At 42.3% G+C, this 5,174-nt stretch overlaps 1 long non-coding RNA gene across 1 annotated transcript; it reads left to right on the plus strand.

Annotated features, from left to right (window-relative positions):
• Positions 1 to 270: 270 nt before the first annotated feature.
• On the plus strand, positions 271 to 3,154 carry LOC125523073 (uncharacterized). Its single transcript, XR_007290095.2, has 4 exons — positions 271 to 356; positions 479 to 916; positions 2,295 to 2,364; positions 2,446 to 3,154. It is a non-coding gene; the product is annotated as an uncharacterized LOC125523073 (long non-coding RNA).
• Positions 3,155 to 5,174: the final 2,020 nt, after the last annotated feature.

Below are 5,174 nucleotides of genomic sequence, written 5' to 3' on the forward strand. Positions count from 1 at the left end.
CGGCGGCAGTCATGAGCAGGGCAGCACCACGTTCGGGCCCTCCAAGCCCACAACCACTGCATCTTTGCCCGCGTCTACAAGGTTAGTCCCCAACTGCAATTTTATGAGTCCTCAACTGCAATTTGTTTCTTCAGATTTTTGAAACAACAACATGACTGTACATCTACTCTAGCAATTTGTTATATTGGTCATATGTGTCCTATGGATGGTTTGGACTCCTATCGTATTTGGCTGATGTTTCTGTGAAATGACCAATTAGTTGTGCCATTTGTTTATCAGCTTTTCCTGTTGTGGTGTTATTGCAATCCAGGAACTTGGTCATATGGTGTTCACTGAAAAGAAGAATCTGCTAAAAGGTTGGTCCATGCTTATCTTCACTAATTACATCTTCTTCGTGGTTAACTATGGTCACAATCATTGATTACCGCTAAAGAAATTATAACGCGAATTGTTTCTTTCTCTGTATGTCTTTGCATAGGTTGGATGTGCGTTGTACGTGGACATGAACTTGTTCCTGGGATTCAGAAGGGAGCACATGCCATGGAACTTCGAGAACACGGAGAACCATGTGTACCTCCAGGTGCGATGTTGCTAATTTTGTTCCCTGTTAGAATTGGCCGCCCTATGGGATTCCTATCACATTTTCTTGATCTGGGATGACTATGTGTCCTGTCCTTGTGACCGATGCATGCCGTATGCTGGTTCTATTGGGATTCCACCATTAGCAGAAAGATCAAGGCGGTGAGCGGTTGCGTTACTGCTTCCCCGTCAATCTCGGTTGTCCCCATTGAGGGGACGAGTGGAGGCTGTTGCGGTCATGTCATCCAGAGTCGGTATGTGCAGCCATGGCCTACTCCTCCTACCCACATGGTCTCTCGGCCGGCAGTGGTATTTGGGTATGTTGATGAATCATGAGGTAACTGATCTACAATCTAAATATTCAGAGGTTTACAACTGATTTATGTTAAGGGGAACACTGCTCTCATATTCTCATTAATGTTACACCTGTAAAGTTAACATAAGGTTGCTGAAAAAATGTAGGTGGAGGGAGTACTATATTTATTTAAAAAAATTACCAAGAAGTAGCAGAGCCCCCTACAGTCCTACTACACGACAAATGATTGTTGAATACATTATTTTTAATGCTTAATTATGATAATTCGACATAATCTCGTCAGACGAGTAAGAGCCATATAAAACAGCCCATAGTCAAACAGGAATACGATCTGAGTATACTGATAATATAGGTGCTTACACTAAATAGACTTGTTGTATGAGCATCAACAACACTGAAAGGGTCATCGTTGTTCGCGGGAACGCTGAAAGGGTCATCAAGAAGATAGATGTCAACATTCTGGTATAGTGCACAAGCAAGCTGACCACCACTTAGATATACTCCTCTTTCCCCAATTTGTATATAGTCGCCGAATGGCAGCATTTCAAGGTCCTTCCAATGAGCACCTCTCGATTGTTTCTTGGTATATTTGTCTGTCCATCAAAGATCCAATGAGAACATTATCTTGTATGCTTCCTGCTTGGATCCATGCTGTCTGAGAAACATATGCTATTTTCCCACAGACTTCAGTCTGAAATATGAACATAAAGGTTAAACTCCTTATGAAAAAAGAATTAGGGCCAGTTCTTTTGCTAGCTTTTTTGGGCTTCCAGAATAAGCTGCCCCCTACCCAGCTTATTCTAGAAGCCCAACCAAAATTTTCTTTTTAAAAGCCTACTAGTCAAGTCTTAACTACTAGGCTTCTAAAAAAATAAGTTTGGTTCAGCTTTCAGAATAAACTAGGTAGGGGGCAGCTTATTGCAGCTTATTCTGGAAGCCACCAAAAGAACTGGCCCTTAGCCTCTGTTCGCTCAATCTCTACGAGACCATATTTTTGGAGGTTTCAGAGAGAAATATAGTGATTTTGGATTGCAACGTTTATCAGGACTTTGCTTGCCGTGTGTACAAAAGAAAATACACGCCTTCAAACTATCATTTGGAGATTGAACAGAGTGGTGTTTTCATTATTTAATTCTTCAACAATCATAACTGAAGTTCTGTTATGTGATTTGTCAGTGTGTATCTTACCTGTTTTAGAATGCATCATGCAACACATTTGTTTGTAACAAACATCCAACATATATCCGTTGTTGTTGTATGCTCAGTAGTATTTGATCAGCATTACAACCTGTTTTGTCGCTGTTGTATACTCGTATTTTCCTAACCTTGTATTTCAAATGTCAAGGTTCTTGCATTTGCTTTACTAAACTTTAACTGATGATCTAACTTTCTACTGTAGGGAAGCCATGTTCGAAATCATTATTGTGGATTACGGAAGTCCTGATGGAACTCAAGGCATTGTAAAGCAGGTGCAGCAAGCATACGGCAAAGATCCTGTTGTAACTTAACAAACATGCGGATGTATGAGTATGTATATATATGTGGTCCAGATTTAGGTTTGGTGTTCCTTCACGCCAAGACCAGCGTCGAGCTCAACAAGGTAGCCGAGATGTGCGTGCAGATAGAAGCGGTTCTGCAGGAGATGAGGGAGTAGCTGGTGGTCAGGACGACGAAGATCAGCACAATGACGGCTGCTTTGCCATGCCAGTGCCACACTGCGGCTGCTACACGCATAGACCGCCATGACGCCGGCGCCACACTTCGCCTGGTCCACGTACGGATGGTTATGGACCGGCGTCACGATTTGGCTGGTACATGCATGGATGGCCATGTCATCTTGCCCCGAACCGGCTCATCCCTGCCATTTCCGCCGGGATAAACGAGTTGTTGGAGGAAGATGGGGAGATGAGCTGTTCTACTCATCGACAAGAAATCACTTGGACAGAACTTCCTTTTCACAATGAGAGGAAAATGCTCTCATGAGGTTGATTGATTTGGGGTTCTCTGATTTCATTAGTTAGACCAAGTAAAGTAAATTGACTTTTATATCTTTATATGCACTAACATGTGGTACAAGCATATTGGTCTGTTGTTGCCAAGGGATCATCAGCTTGATCTAGCAAATCTCATTTCTTTTTCTATTTGTTTCCTGTTCATTGGACATCTTTCTTTCCATCTTAATTACTTATTGTAAAAAGAAAGAGCACATGAATCAACTTACAGCAGAGAAATAATGCTGTGGTTTGTTGTGCTACTTTGGCCAGTTTGCTTGAAAGATTTGACATGTCTAATCCTGTCATATTCCTGTGCATTGTCTGTCATGGGCTCATCAAGTTCACATTACTTGTATGTACATGTTCTGCCAACAGGATAAAAGAGAAACTGAAAGGTGCGGCCACCAACCTGGCACCACAGCATAACGCCTCAGGCAGTGCGCCATGGGCGCGGCCCAAATGCTAGTTTTGATAATGTGTTGCTAATTCCTGATGCCTTCTATGCCTATATTAATAAATTTAAGTCTCTAATCCGTAGAGATACAACAAATAGTGTACAAAATGGGTCTGCATAGTCCTAAGGAGAAGAAGCAAAATTGTGTATATGTTTTGCTCAGCAGAGCCTTTCTCTTAGAGAAGACAAGACCAAGGTCGTAGGTAGTGAGATTAATTCGTTGGTTTACCTGTAGATATCTGCTATGTGTCTGTTGGTTGTGGCTTTAGTACTTGGGTGGGCACTAGGGACAACTTTATCAATTCTTTAAGCAAACTGTATTTCTTTATCTTTTTTCTTCTTCTAAAAAGGAATATATTCTTTTGATCTTCCGACCTCTGAATAGATATAATATGAAAAATGTATTTTATTGTGTATGAAATTATATTAAATTGATATCATAGTTTTTGATGGTTTTGATTACAAACTACAATCCATTTGACTTCAAACAAAATCGATAGGACTTATTTTCATAGACCAAGGGAGTAGTACCTGATATGAACAGTGAAATCTCTGGTCTTGTAAACTATATAGCTATAAACAATATTCTACTTAGAGTTGAAGCCGAGTGTTTTTCCCTAACCAAGATAAAAATAGAACTAGTTGAAAACGGTGGAAGTTCTCCCACTGAACTGCTGACCTGTGCTGTACTGTAGCACATCAGTCAACTTTAAAATTTGAACATCTGAAGCAAAATAAAGAAAGACGTATGAACAGTTAAGATGGTCAGCATGTTTGAGCAGGAGCCGCTGGGGTGAGGACGCATGCTGCTGCCTTCCTGCTCCCACCTGAGCGAACGAATCTTGGGGCTGAACACTGCTCACTCCCTCCTCGGCCAACATTTCAGAACATGGCTCATGTGAAATCTGCCACAGCAACTTTGCACTAGTATTGTTTTAACACAGTTAAAAATAGGAGCTGCAACAATGAAGTTAACATGAACTACAAAGGCTAGAATAGTCATCTTCCAGTCCTGTGCCAAGTGGTCTAGGTCATTGAGGTTCGAGAGAAGGCCCAGGCTATGGCAGAATCTGACCATTAACGTGGACCTTTACTATCGCATCTAATCATCTAATCAGAGCTCCATTATTGCGGCCATTAGGACAAGACAAATTGGTCTTTACAGGCGGCAAAATTGGGATTTAAGTGCTCCTCTCTTGCAACGAGACGTTTTGCCTGTTTGTTTCAGGCGCACGCACGCTTTGCCGCAATCATGCAGCCAGACGGTGACCCCTGCATTTGCCATTGATCTCGCAGCACGTGGCACCCATAGCTTCTCTCCTCTGCTTCCGCCCTCTCTCTTGGTCTAGACACTCATGCTATATCTCTCTAAGCTAAGCTGAGTATTGTTTCGAGGCCGCATGTCCTTTCGTGCATGTCCATCCATCCACCAGCGATACAGTACAGAAAGCTGAAAAGGTTTGAAGCTTGGCACCTGGGTGGTGGATTCATAGGCTGTCCTCCATTTGGCAGCGTGTCGACTCTGCACTCTGCAGCCGCTGCGCCGGGCGGCGTGATGCTTCTTTCTCCGTGGAATCAAGGAGGGCCCGGGTGCTCTTTTGACTGGCTTTCACGTTGCATCGAGCAGGAGTATCCAACGTCAACACAAAATATTTGAATTCCTTTCGAAGACCAGGATAGTCTCGATTTATTGAGTGTTTTGATAGTATGTTTGGTTTGTAATCGTATCCATTGATGAAGTGCTTGAGTCACTACAATTGTTTCTCGCTACTGTCTGTTTCTTTTTCAAACTATACCTCAAACTTTCCTATAAGCAGTCTGTCTCCGCTAC

Source organism: Triticum urartu, chromosome 7A, assembly GCF_056163025.1.
Source record: "Triticum urartu cultivar PI428250 chromosome 7A, HENAU_Tu73, whole genome shotgun sequence".
In the NCBI taxonomy this organism is placed as follows: Eukaryota; Viridiplantae; Streptophyta; class Magnoliopsida; order Poales; family Poaceae; genus Triticum; species Triticum urartu.